Source organism: Rhinolophus ferrumequinum, chromosome 26, assembly GCF_004115265.2.
Source record: "Rhinolophus ferrumequinum isolate MPI-CBG mRhiFer1 chromosome 26, mRhiFer1_v1.p, whole genome shotgun sequence".
Classification (NCBI taxonomy): Eukaryota; Metazoa; Chordata; class Mammalia; order Chiroptera; family Rhinolophidae; genus Rhinolophus; species Rhinolophus ferrumequinum.
This window is the reverse complement of record NC_046309.1, coordinates 3,372,732-3,387,217: the sequence shown is the minus strand read 5'-3', so window position 1 is coordinate 3,387,217 and position 14,486 is coordinate 3,372,732. Positions and strand designations below refer to the sequence as shown.

General features: G+C 53.4%; 1 protein-coding gene across 3 annotated transcripts in view; it reads right to left on the bottom strand.

Annotated features, from left to right (window-relative positions):
• The window catches only part of PRKAG2 (protein kinase AMP-activated non-catalytic subunit gamma 2), a 195,027-nt gene that overhangs the window by 145,140 nt on the left and 35,401 nt on the right, over positions 1-14,486 (bottom strand). The window contains exon 1 of one of the 3 annotated variants that reach the window (XM_033099144.1): positions 7,069-7,488. The exons of the other annotated variants lie outside the window; for them this stretch is intronic. The gene's annotated coding sequence lies outside the window, so the exon portion shown is untranslated. Of the gene's footprint in view, positions 1-7,068; positions 7,489-14,486 lie in introns of those variants that run through there. 3 annotated transcript variants of the gene reach the window in all.

Below are 14,486 nucleotides of genomic sequence, written 5' to 3'. Positions count from 1 at the left end.
GGGATCCAAAAGGCCAGCATTTCGCCCTCCAGAACTCAGTTTAGATGCACAGTTGCTACACATCCAGGAGGAAAATCTGTTGGACACCGAAAGCCCAATTTCTCAGAAAGGTCAACCCCCGACAGTGTGAGATGGCACAAACCTACCTAGGTACTTAAACTGCCTACCCTGAGGCCCCTTATTTGGGTCAAGGCAGTTTCCACGAGGGCACCAGGAGGGAGAACTCATCACCTGACCCCCTTCTCTGATTAGCTCATTACTCTGGAGGAGCTCATCTCAGAAGAGGACCCTGCAGGCCTATGAGATAGAACAGAGAAATCTGATGGGGTGGAGATGGTCAGACAGACAAGTGCTTGGGTAGGGACAGTTGGGGGAGCACCCGAGTGGGGACCCTAGACTGCAGGAAAGGCCCTCGGAGTGGGGAGGGGATGCCGGCGGCACTAGTGGGCTGAGGCCAGAGTCCTCCACCACCTTTCTATAAACCCCCTTTTCCCCCCAGCCAAGTAGGAAGCGGAGGGGTCACTGAGCACCAGGAACACAGCGGCTATTTAAACGTCGTAAAGAACGTCACCCGCAGTCAGCTTATCTCGTTTTCCGTCAACCATCCTTACTCCGCGGCATTCCAGACTCTGCCACGGCGGCAGGAGCTGAGACCCTGAAGTACCTCCAGTGTCAGAGACTGGGTGATGTTGGTTTACTTCACTGCTAAGTGCAGGCGACAGTACTCTAGTTTTTGACAGTTAGCATTCCAGATAAGGCAGCTGGCAGCTCTCGGTCAGGACTCTGGGGTAACCAAAGTACCGAGGCATTTGGGATTATTAAAAAAAAAATACTCTTTGGATTTTTTTTTTTGCCATTGCACAACGATTTCCTTATCTTTCTCCATGAATAGAATTAGGGAGAGCTGATTTGGGGGGTGGGGCGGGAACTGCTGAAGTTGGTGTCTAGTTGGACCTTGCGGAGGAAGGTCTAGAATCTTCTTTTTAGATAAACGAGCAGGAGGGGAAAAGGTTGACTCCAACTCAATCCATTCTAAGAGTCTTCTCGTCTGCAAAGCTGGTCCTCAGCGCATGTAAGACGCTGCTCAGCACCCGGGAGGCTGCCACACAGAGGGTCTGGGTGGGACCCAGAACCGTGCATTTTAACAAACCTCAGGAGGCTCTGTGCAGGGGGGGGGGGCCACACCCAAAACACCCGGGGTTCTGGTCCACAGGCTGAAGCCTCTCCTCCCCACTCTGCAGACAGTGGGGGAGTGGGTCTCATCTACCCAGCAGGGCTTTGGAAAGGACGAGGGGAGGTGAAGAGAGAGAAAACAAGCGGCAGGAGTTGCGCCTCCCTCCTCTCCCCAGCTCTGCAGGCCTCAGAAAGCACCGCCCTCCCCTCGGGGGTGAAGCTGCTGCTGAGCCGGCCAGCGCCCTCTCTCCAGGCAGCCAGGAGGAGGAGACGTCCTGGGGAGAGCTGCCAGATGGCTGTTACTGAGGCTACCAAGAGTTTGGCAAAGCCTGGAAGGGTGTCCTGACACTATCCCAAGGGACCTAGAAGAAAGGGGTTCCCAGGCCCCCGAGCTGGCAGCTCAAAGTCCCTTACCCCACCCCCAGGCCTGACTGGAGCATGTCTCTCCTCTCCTCCTCCAAGACCCATCCTTCTTTCTAAGTGTCCCCTGGATTTGTGTTGGAAGACTCTATGATTGGAGCAGATAAGTGTGGGATGACTCAGAGTGAGTAGGTAGTGACAGATGCCTGCTGCCAGCTCTGAGCCAGGCCTGGCGGCTCTGGGTAAATGCCTGGCTGGGGTCTTGGCCTGACATGAAGGACAAATCCCACCAGGGGCCAGAGGGCTCTGCAAACCTGAGTGGAAAATCTGTTCCACACAAGAGTCCCAGCACAGACCTGCACCTGCCAAATCCCAGCCCAGTATCAGCAGCAGAGTCTCCAGGAAGCCGTGGTACCATGGGAGTCACACCAGCCTCCCTCACAAGGAGTGCGGCTGCCCTGCCTGGTGTTAGGGGGGCCATGGAGGGACTGGGCAGCCACCCCCATCCTGCCCCCGCGTCTGGTACTCTCGTCTTTGTCAACCCGATTTCAAAGCCTATCACCCCTGCTCATTGCTAAAACGCAGACACCCCAGTAAGGGCACACCAGACTCTCTCAGCTCACTCCTGACTCTGAAATAGGAGCGCTCACCTGAGGGCTGGTCTGGACAGTCCTCTTACTGGGAGAGGTTCTGTTTGCCATCCAGAAAACTCGCCTTCAGAACCACCTACTTCCTCCCACAGCAGGTGAGGGAAGACCAAGTGCTGGCAATGCCAGTGAAAGGACTAGGGTCAGCTTCATTTTGGGGTAAAAGTATAAAAAAATCACCCTTCGGATCGCTATTGGTGAAAATATTCCTAGAAGTGTTTTCACACGGCTCCCTTGGATAAGAAGCACGGGTGGGCAGGATTTAATGTCTGGTGGCAGTGGTTGGTGTAAAGCACTAGAGAGACTGTACCTCAATGATTTCCAGAGCTATGGCGACCTGTCCCAGGGTCAGTGTCACTCTCATCTAAAAGGAGCCTTAGACGTTCAGCCATCACACCTGTTCTGTTATTGTTTTTCCTTCCCGAGAGAGGGAGCCCCACACCCAGTACGGTTCATGGAAGATTCTGCTGGTTGGTCCCACTTGTTGGAGGGCTGTGCCCTGCCCCAAACTAAGACAGAATCACCAGCCGTCTGTTTCCTCACGACCTTTTCCCGAACACAGGCTGTCCCAGGTCACCCTTCACCTTGGAAGTCTCAGAACACCCCAATTTTACTTCCCATCAGGAAAACATGACTTAGCCGATGCAGCTTGCAAATCAAGCAGAATGGCTGCGTGGAAAGTCAAAAAACACGAGCTGTATGGGTTACAAGAAAAGAAAAAGCCGGACAATGTTTTCTGAGGCTCAGTGCTTTGTCTCATGTCTCTCCCACTCCTGATTCCATGTCTGGTTTTATCTCCAAGAAGCAGGGAGAGCCTGTCCCAGGAACTCCCAAACCACTGGAGCCCTGGACCCAAAAGAAAAAGAGGACCGGGCGGGGAGAGAACGCTGACCCCCGACTCCACGGCCCTCTGCTCTACCCCCCGGGGCTGTCTGGAACCCCCACCCATGTGCCAGTCCCCCATCACTGCAGTGGGGCGCAGCCTGCAGACGGTGGGCTGGCTCTCCTCCTCCCACTGCCTCACCGGTGTCTGTTCTCTTATTTACTGAATCTGTACAGTGAAGCTCTAACTCACGGCTGACTAACGAGCTGAAGGCATTATTACTAGGCAGATGGCAGACTCGCTTAAAAACAGACATTAAACAATAAAATGCCACCACATAGCTTGCCTGCAAAGTAAAATCAAAACAAAAACCTGAGTCTGGCTTTGTTTTTCTTCTACTTTCTCCCTGCCTCCCCCTATGCTGTATCTCAGGGTGAAGGATGCTACAAGAAATCAAGAAAGGGATTTGTGATCCAAGGGGGAGACGACAAACAGGTTCCTTTTTGTAGAATCTTCAAGAGGGTCTCAGCAGGGGAACCGCACTGAGATAACAGACAGCTGGCCGGAGAGATAGGCTGTCCACATGGGATAGGCTGGTGGGACGGCGACTGAACTTAACCATCACCAAGGACAGTTAAAGAACTGGCTGGACTGCAGCAGAAAGGGAACTACAAGAACCCAGCAGAACCCAAAGCCCTCCTACCTTGATTTCCTGACGAATGACCAAGGTGATAAGACCTAGAGAACTCTATCGGAAAACTAAGTCAAGTCCAGGCACTGCTTTGAGAGGTATTCTGCTGGGCTCAGCTGGGGCACTGCACAACTGACCGCTCACCTGAAGCGGGGGGTGCTGTTTACTGATCATCTATTATGTGCTGGCAACTGGCCCTTGGTCAACTGGCCTTCACACCAATGCTGTGAGGCTTTACTGTTACCAGCTTTAGGAGAACAATCAGGCTCAGAGAGATGAAACAATTTGCCCGTGGTTCCCAGCTGGTAAAGAGTAGGACACAGCTTCAAACTCAAGTCTGATATCCAAGCCCAGGGCCGAGGGGCTCCGGGGCTAAAGGGGGGACGTCGCTGGCTCCCTGGGTTTCAGGTGCCTGTGACTGGATTGCAGCCTTCTCATCAATTAGATTTCAGTGACTGAGCCTAGAGCCCTGCTGCCTGTCACGCTCCTGGGTGAGGTTTGTTCCAGGCAGACCAAAGGTTTGCTGGAGAGCACGCAGAATTCACGGGCACGCACTCTCCACTCCTGGTGTGATGATACGAAGACCTTGGGGCTGGAAAGGTTGGGGACGCACAGAGCCTTTGAGGACCCACTGGCTTGTAGGTCTGCCTTCAAATCCTTGCTAAGCCACCTTGCCATGATGTCAGCTAAGATGCAAGTTTTCAGCACCAGCTGTTGGCCACATGCCCGCATGGTGCAGTGGGAGGGGCAACTCAGACTCAGAGGGCCCCAGTTGAACCCTCGTTTGCCACTTACTGGCTATGCAACCTGGTAAGTGATTCAAGGTCACAGAGCCTCCATTTCCTCACGTGTAAAATAAGGCAAAGCTCCTAGGGTTGTCAAGGGAATTAAAATAATTAACATCCACGAAAATGTCAAACATGGAGCCTGGTGCCTAAAACATAGGCAACGCATATTTACCAAAATATAAACAGCTGACAGCCATTTAACAGGCGATACGGAGACGGACGGATCCTTCTAAGAAATGGAAACCCTGGCTGACCACAGGGAGTTATCAATTGACTCCATCTGCAAGAACTAACTGAACACAACCTAATACAAATACCGCATAAAACTGAAGGTATTAACCTGCACGAGCCTACGGGCTGAGTGTGAGGGAATGCAAGAAAAGGATGGAGCAAGGCTGGTGTGTGTGCGCATCGTGTGGGAGTAAGGCCTGGAATACTTGAAAGGAAGACAAAGGTCTACAGTTTGAAGGTGAGAATGAGAGTGTTGGGGCAATCCCGGAAGGCTTCCGCTGGTTCACAGCTGAGCTGAAATGAGATCCCGAAATGATCAGCTCCACTGCCAGGGATCCCTGACTGTCCCGACCATCAGTTCATGGAGCTGAGACCAAGCGTCTCCCTCACCTGGAATGGCCAGCGCCTGGCACGTAGGCAGTAAGTTTGTGCAATGAAGCGCTGGTTTTCATCCCAGCCTGCAGTCCAGCCCTGAGGAGCAGCCCAAGGCCTGGGATGAGGCTCACCCATGCGTCCTTCGTCTGCCATTTCTCGCTTCCTCAGTCCTGCAGGGTACCTGCTTCCCTTCCCAGCTCAGCCCTGGGACTTCAGGTACAGCAAGATGAAGTGTCTTGGAGATCCTAGACTTTCAAGCATGTTCACTGAATGAACTTATTAACCTTCAGTTTCCTCTTCTATAAAAAGTTTACACCTGTCTCATAGGTCAAACGTGAGCTTAAAGAAACAAACACCAAAACCCTGGGGACCTTTGATCTATGTAGCCGCCTGAAGTTTCCGTGCAAACTGGGGAAACAGCTGAAAAGGGGAGCAGGCCTGGACGTAAGTGGCCGAGTTACCGCCTCTCTGGGTCAGTGAGCGAACCGGGCTGTTCTGAGTCGGAAGGCAGCCGGGCCCCGAGGTCCTGAGCCCACGGGCACTGGTTCACTCTCACTGCGTTTGTTTCTCACATTCCGAGGAAGCTTTGTGGGCTGAGCCTTCAACCGCCCTCCCCTCTGCTCTTACTCTTTTCTTATCTACTCACACCTATCAGCACCTAAAACGCTCCTTCATTTATGTTCTGGGGTTTCCCCTGCACTCAGACGTAAGCCTCCTGGCAGCACCATTCTGTGTCCCGTTGTCCCCAGGCCCAGGGAGGTACCTATGGAGCCCCGCCCCTCCGTACAGCCCTCTCCCAACTGCTCCAGGGCACCCTGTCGCCTGTCGTTGGGCGCTGAAAATCTGCCATCGTCCAGTGCTTGATTCTCTACTGACCCACGAGTCTTGCATTGTCTAACATTCTCTTCTCTGCCCACTTCCACCGAAAGTCAGAAGCACAGAATCAAGCCTTATTCTTCTGTTATAACAACCCCCATCCCCACCCCAGGTCCTTCCCAATCACCAGGAAGCAAATACCACCAATCACAGACTCGAAGATGAAGTTCTCGTCACGCATAACTAGTGCCGCCCCTGGCTTAGGGACAGGGATTATAGGGCAACCCCCACCCCCAAAATAAAACGTCAAACTAAATGGCTTGCTCAAAGCACCGTGTCCGCCGGGGTGGGGCTGAGAGGGCTGTGTCGTCCGGCCGGCAGCTAAGCCCCTTATTGCTGTGTGGACTCACCCACAGTTCCAGCTTCTGGTCTCAGCCTCCACCCCTTGCTCCCCACCAGAGAAACAAGCCTCAGTCACGCGTGAGGCATCTCCCATCTCCTCTTCCTTCCCTTCCTGCCTTTCTCCCTCTCCTCCTATCCTCTGTTTGTTCAATGTATTCCCCGTAAGTTAGAAAGCAACAAGTATGCTTTCTGGAGCTCACACCCCTCCCACAGGAGACCAGACGCCTTGTGCATGTGGTCAAGAACTGTGCCCAAAGGTCCCCTGCCCCTTCACCCCCAATCTTTTCCAAGTGGGACGAATGTAATAAACGATCACTCAGGGAAAGGGAGAGGAAAGGCAGGGAATATCAACTCCACTAAGACTGCAGCGAGGGAACTTGAAGCCAGGATTGAAAGGTTCAAAGGGGGGGGGGGGCTCCCCTCACCTCACCCAGTAGCTGGTGGGGGAGGAGGGATAAGACAGAGAAGGAACAGAGATGAACACGCCCACACACATACATACCACCCGCACGAGTTACTCTCTTTAAATCACCAAGAAAAGTTACGTAAGGAGAAAACACACAGCTTCAAGGTACAGAACATTTGGTTCCTCCTGGGGGTGTTTAATTTAATAAGGGCCCCCTCCCCCAGCAGAACCACACAGCAATTCAGCATCCGTCTTGCATACAGAGGAGACAAAGCATCGACACGGGAAAAGCGGCACACACAAATGTATAATCACCACGCATTCATCAGAAATCGAGCTCTGGAAGGTCTGCTTACTCAGCCCCAGGTGGTTCCGGAGGCCTCCTCTGGCCGGGCGCTAATCAGAAGTGCAGGGCTGCAAGGTGCTGGTGACAGGGACACACAGCGCTCCCAGCTCTGCAAAATCCTGCTGCCTCTCTCCAAAGGCCCATGGGAGGAGGGCTTTCCCAGTCCCTCCAGCCCAGGCGACTTTTAGGGTTTGGCTGCTCTCCGAGCTGCTGCCGCTGCACGCCTGCAACAGATGGAGACCAGGCTCCGTGAGTGCCCAGTCCCCAAAGCCGTGCAACAAGCGGACGGCAGATAGCACGAGCTGGCCTGAGCCAGCGCAGGCGACAGTCTTGTTGGCTAGAGCTGGTGTGCTGCTCCAAACACAGGCAGAGCGCCAGCAGATCCCCTCATTGACGGGCTGCAGCAAACTGTCATTACGACCTGTGTCTGGGGCTGCTGGGGAGGCACCTCCTTACTCCACAAGCAAGTGAGCAGGAGGGAGGGCTGAGCCAGGTCTTTTAAAAAGACAGGCAGCTGGGCGAATGAAGGCAAGAGCGGCCGATGATGAAGCAGTTGATGGAATTTGGGCTCGAGGTCCTCTGGCCACCACAGCCCCGTGCTCTACTGTCCCCATGTCCCTTCAGGCAAAGGCCAGCTATCTTTAGAGGAAAACAACATGGTGGCTTCAGAAACCTGGACTCCCTGGGGACGCCTACCCTCTGCATACAGAGAAAGCAAGGTTCTCTCTGGTGACAATGATGGCTAAGGCCCTTCCAAGAGGCTCTGCTTGTGAAATCCCCATTTAAAACCCTGGTTCTGAAACCCTCGTCCCCCAAGCCTGACCGGACAACCTGCAAACATCCGGAAGGCAACATGGTCCCCCCCTGTATGAACCAAGTCTATTTTCTGGAATTCTGAAGCTTTCACATGGGGGAGGGGGGCTTGCTGACCCTGGAGGGACTGCCCCTCCTAGGTCAGCCAGTCCCTCTAGGTAGTAAACGGCTGCTTACCTGGGACCCTCCTTTCATATGCAGACCAACCAATCCAGAGCCCACACCCCCTCACCTCCTCTATCAGTTCTCACCCCTGGGCTCTTCTCCCCCTGCCCTAACCACCTCCAGGCAGGTATCAGACAACTAGGGGCAGTCCCTGCACCCAGAGTCCACGGACATGACTCAGACCCGCCAGTCCTAAGCCTGTACACCTTGCCTCACCCGGTCCTTCCTGAGGGAACCTCTGTAAAGGCCCTGCCCCAATCTTCCTCAGCTCCTGAGCCACCTGAACCGCCTGTGCCGCCTGAGACGCCTGAGCCACCTGTGCCACCTGAGCCTCCTGTGCCGCCGGAGCCACCTCGTGGGGTTGTGCAGGGCCTGCTGGGCATCCTGCTTCCAGGTTTGTGCTATAACACACTTTCCCCCATGACAGTCATTCAGGTGTCTCTGTGTCTTCCCAAATCCTGGGTCAGCCCTTAACACACTGCCTTAAGGGGTGTGAAAGCTGGTTGGGAAGGAAATCGATTTGAGTCGTTAGGAGAAAATGAGTGTCCCCTTTTCAGAACCCTGCACTGGTCACTATGAAATAAAATGTACTAATCACTTCAACTCTTCAGCAATGGAGGAGTTGCTTTGAAATACAGCGAGTGACCCATTGCTAAAGGTGTTCAAGCAGAGGCCGATTCTCTAAAGAATCTATTCTTTGATACTATGAGATGATTTGGCTGGAAAATTTGTGGTTCCAGTTGGGGTGATGGACATGAAAGGTAGAAAAGACGACGTGGATGAGGCATGCAGGAAGGCTTCACGGAGGTGACGAAAGGACGTTGTCGCATGGCTGTCCACCAAGGGTCCTGGACAAAAGAGGCAACTGAGGAAGAGTCTGGGTCTTTGGGAAACCTGGAATGGGGTTGGGATTCTGTGGCTTCCTTAAGGTGACTCTCAGCCTGGGACAGAAAGGGACAGTCACTGTCCATCCAATGGTCCATTCTGAGAGCAGAGACAGCAGAGGCATGGCATGGTGGCAAGATGTCTCTGGGCACCGTGTGAGGCCTGGTCCCTGCTCTGGCCCCACGCGGCTGATTACCTGACAAAGTCACCTTAAGCTGGAACACTGTTTTGTCATCTACAGAATGAGCAATGTGTCACCTGAGGTACCTTCAGGTCCTCTCAGGCCTAAACACAAACATTCTGTGAGAACAGCCCAACTCAGTCGTCTCTCTGAATGTCAGGTGCTCCTCTGAGAAAAGAATCTGAGTGAAAACACTGGCTCCGTACATCTCCCAGGGCTGTTGTGGGGATAATGGATGCGCAAGCATTCGGGCAAAAATAAGCATGCGCTTGGGATCTGTAGAATTACTCTGGAACTGGAGGGCAGTACTAGCATAAATTCGTGGTTTAGCAAAAAGAAGGTGCCATGGAGTGATGAGTGAAGGTGCCAGCCCCCGGGCACAGGTACAGGTGTCCCCAAGAGACCCAGCCAATCACAATATTTTCTCCTGCTGGTTCTGGAGCCTTGCTGGGTTTGCTGGGCTTGCTTTATTATCTGTGTGCTTTATTCCAAAGCATACAAACAAGCCTGAAGAAAAAAATCCTAAGTAGTGGGGCTTGGAATAGCTGGAAACGCCAGAGAAATGGGCTCTACCATCCAAAGTGTTCAAAGGTTTGCTGCATTAGGAAACTCGCAACTGGAAATGACGGATGGGGTGTGAGTGGCTTTTTTGCAGGTCTGACTGCCAGCCATCCTGCATCTCCGGTTTGAGACTTAGCAGCATAAACAACTCTGCTCCAGCTAGCAAACTCCCAACCACAAATACGGTTATTGTTTTCCCCTGCATTTACTCTCGCTTCCAAAAATCTCCACGGCACCCTAGGTTCATGCTGCCTCTTCAGGCTCGCCTTGGAGAAGGGAGGTCACCTCTTTTGAAGGAGAAGCCCCAGTAGATCGAAGACGTCAGTAAAGGCGGAACCACTGTTGGCCCAACCTGCAGATCTCGGGAACATTCCTGTCTGTGGCACATCCCTCTGAATCCCCCTGCTCATCAACCTTCCTGAACACCGCTTTTCAAGCATTATTCTTAGCATCCTCACAAGACCAAAAAAGACAAAGCAAAATCAAAACACTAGCTCCGTGCTACCTACAGGACAAACTCAAGCTCTTCAGGGCGGTATGCCAGGTCCTTGAGAGCCTGCCCACAGCCATCCAACCTTCCAACCTCTCCGACCTGCACAGAGCTATTGCCCACAGTTCTCCTGGGTCCCTCTCCACCCCCAGGAGGCTTCCGTGGCATCCGTAGGTGATGACCCTGCCTCTGTCCTGGAACTGATTTTTTTGAGTGTATTTTTAGTGCTGGGCACTTCCATAGGCTACCTCAACCTGCACAACAAGCAAATGGGTAAAATACTATCTATTTTGTCAATAAGGAAACTGTAGCTTGGAGAGGCTAAGTCACTGAGGTTACAGCCGTTACAAGGCCAGGCCCAGTTGCAGGTACCTTCCCTCCAAAGCCTGGCTTCCTTCCTCACTGTGCTAACAGGTTCACACCCCCACCCACTTTAAGGCATTTACTTTTGCTTATTTGTATCGTCTGGTTTCCCTGTGGCACCGGCTCACTGAGTACCTGCATAAATAACAATGAGAGGAACACGTTCATACTCTAGAAGTTGGCTGTTCCCTTTTTAGGGGTCCACCCCAAAGAAAATCTGAAATGCAAACAAAGGTTTTGCACAAAGGTAGCCTCTGCAGCAGTGGGGAAGGACCAGACGCCAACCACGTGTGCACGTCGGGTATCCTCTGATGGAGCCCTGCCTCGTGCTGTCAGTGAACCACAGCAAACCACAGCAGTAACTTCGAAGAACTGCAAGTGACGCGGGAAATGTGGCAGGACACTCTCAAAGTAGACACAGCTTTACCTCAGCCGTGTAAGTGACATAGGAGCCTAGAGACACGTGTCACACAAGAGGAAGAGGAAGTGCCCCTACCCGCCGGCTCCTGGGTCACAGACCTGGGTTACATTTCTTAGCGTCCCGGGAATCCAGCACAAAACCTCAGCCAAATCCCACATCATGTTCAGCCACAATCCCCAAAATCCAATGCTGTGTGCCACGTGGGCCCCTGTGATGAGGTGCCACTGCAGGAATGCAGCCATAGCCCTAACAGCAAAGGGACCCACAGACCCACGTGCAAACTTGTGGACGGAGAGCAGCTGCTCGGGGAAGCCTTTATCCTCCCTCCTTTTGTAGGTGGTGATGCCGTCCCTGTGCTCAGCCCTGTGGCTGGGGCAGCACAACTGCTGAGACACTGAAACGAGAGGGGTCCCCTGGGCTCAGTGCCCGGCTCCTGGCTCTACTGGTGGCACTCCTATTTCACTTGGAAGCTGGGCAGCCTGGAAGAGGGGGCATGGCATGGTGTTGGCATGGCACTGGCTTGGCCATCCACTGGGAACAGCATCTGAGATGTACAGGGATGTCAACGCCGTGGTACTTGACTTTGGAACCCCATTGCTACAAATAGCTTCAGGCCAGCGTTTCTGCACCCACCGACTCTACACAATACACTGGGGCACTGTGGTAGCTTCTCCAAGATCCCAGTTGGGAAGTGACCTGCCGAAGAGGCGACTTGGCACCTCAAACATCCTTACTGAATCGATACCAGATGGCTTGTGCATCAGCTCAGGAAGTAAAGTCTGAGAGCTGCTTCTCGCTGGCCAGACGAGTGGTGTTCAAGGGAATCACTGACTCGGGAGGACGGCACAGGCTGCAGCACCCCTGGATAAACCAGCTGCAGCATCGGCCAGCCCGGCAGCCCCCCCACACACACTGCAGCCCTGGAGGCCGGGATGGATGCCTTCCGGCCCTGCCTCCTCTGCCTCAGAGGGCCTGCGGGTGCACTCTGCTGTGGGGATGGCTGGTCCTGTCCCAAGAAGACCTTTGGGATCTGCTCAGAGTGACTGCCGAGGGCAGCAGCGAGACTTCCTCTGAGCTACAAGAACAGGTTGTATCTGCTGCCTAAAAGTGTCCGTAGGGGGTTGGCAAACTCTGGGCTAAGATTGCCTTTCACTGTAACCTATCACCAATGCAGGCGGCGGGGGGGCGGGGGGGCACGTGGCCTCATCCACCTCTAGCACTGGAGGCCACCAATATTTACCAAAGTACTGAGACAAATGCTGAACAGCCAGATTGACTTAGATTCGTTTTCCACGCACCCACTCACCGGATACCTCCTTCCAGGCGGAACTCCTGGATGGCAAAGACACTTGGAATCACTGAGGTCTCGTGCCCTGGTTTTAATGGCAGGGAACCAAAACCAAACTAACTCGCCCAAAGGGGGACAGTTTCTCCATTTTTCACAGCCCAGCTCTAGACTCTGGGAGGTCTTAAGACCTTCACGTGGAGACTCCTCCTAGGCCTCAAGCTCCCCGACCGGGGAACAGGGTCCTCCACCCAAACAAGTGCCACGTGCTCGGACCGTACAGGCAGGTGTTGCTGCGTCTGTGTTTCCAGCATGTCGCTGGCCCACCCAAGGCGTTATCACCATCATGTCAAATAAACTAATACGCATGTAAGCGCTTGAATCATGAGAGACCAACCGGGAAGTGACCTGACCAAGGGCCACACAGCTGGGTGCCGAGAGGGCCAGGTGCCCTTGATTTTGACTCCTGCACCTGTCAAGGAAGAGCTTAGCCCCTGCCTCCTGGAAAGCTAGCTGGGCTAGTTCACATGGCCCCAGGGTGTGCACAGGGCAGCAAGCAGAGGACAGAGGGGGACACATGTGCCATTCAGCCCAAACGAGGATGCACAGAGAGGAGCACTGACGGGGTACATAAGACACACACACCCGTGGGCATTTGCCTGTCCAAGCCTCCACGGGCCGCCGCTCCTCTCAGGGTCTTCTCTGAGCCCACGCCCAGCACGGCCAGTCACAAAGACTCTCCCGCAACAACTGCCACGGGGTCCTCAGGTTTCCATCCTGTTAACTTTTAGGGCCCACCTCAGAGCTCTGGGGGAGCACATGCTATTTTGAACACTGCACAGTCTTTACCTGAATGTCTCATCCAAGTTCAATGGCCAACCAAGGAGAAAGCTCATCAGACCAAGAAGTAGGAACCACATCATCTAGGGGGCAAGTGAGCTCCCCTTCAGCAGGAATAGTTTCACACTTGGGAAGCCCCCATTTTCCTTTTCATTTGCAGTTAAAAACAAGACGGGCTGCCCCGTTAACACAAAGCTCCCTCTCCGCGGCTACCTCAGCTCTCGCCCCAGCTCTCGGTGGTCCCTCTCCTAACGACGAATATTCACAGAACCCCCAACTATGGGACAGTAGAGAAACAGAAGCCAGAGATCCCCCCAACCCCGTGGACTTCAGTCCTGGCCTGGAGGGAAGTCATGGAGACAAGGAACAAGCAGACCGAGGGTGGGAGCAGCACTTGGTGTGGTACAGACCGCAGATACCACACAAGCTTCCAGAAGGAAGTGGATGCTTGGGAAGAAAGCTGTAAAAAAGAGCTTCATGAGAGGAATAAGGTCGAGGCTGAGAGTTTGAGAGAGAAGCAGGAGCAGGTAAGAAAAAGAGGTACTGGAGGGTCCGCGCATTTTGCAAGGCTCCCTACCTAGTACTTGCTCTTCCAAAGGCCCTGGAAACCTCTAGAAGGCTCCAGAAGACTCACAACAACTATCTTCCATGTAAGCCACAAGCCAGGCTTGGCTCACCCACAGCCGAATGCTGATGGGCTGAGCGTGGCTAGTCTCACAGGTGCTCCAGTTCTGAACACGTGTGACCTAAAACTGCCTCAAAGGCACTGCTGAACAGAAGGCTCCGGGCCGCCCAGGTGGCAGAAGCCCAGGCTGTGGCTTAACACGAACCAGGCTCCCCGACTTAATTGAAATGAACACAAATCACACTGGTACACAAAACAATTTTTTTTCTCCAGACTGCCTTCTGTAACATCGCCCCGAAGCATGTCTTCTCTCAAGACAAACTGGCTTCATCTCCCTGAGCTACTGCAAAGGACAAAGGTCTTCACTTGTCCTTGTAAACTGCAGCTACTTTTCTGCAGGTTCAAATTTCAGCTTTGCCATTTACTAGCGCCGTGACCTTGGGTAAATCACTGAACCTCTCTCTGCCTCGGTTTCCTCATCTATAAAATGGGGTTGGTAATAACTGTATGTACCCCACCCATAGGGTTGCTGTCAGGATTAAACCAGTATGTATGTGTGTACATACATAGACACACACAGATACACCGCTATGTGCTAACTATATAGAAAGACACTACCTGGCACACACTGCACGCCGCGTGTCAGCTCTGAGTTTTACGGAGGTGATTGGGGCTGGGAGCTGATGGGAACCAACCAGCTGAGAAGTAATGCAGTCCATTTTAATGATGTGTGACCCGGGTGTTAAAGGAGCCCCATTTGGGCATCTCATGCTATGACAATTGCCATTGGAGAGGGCCA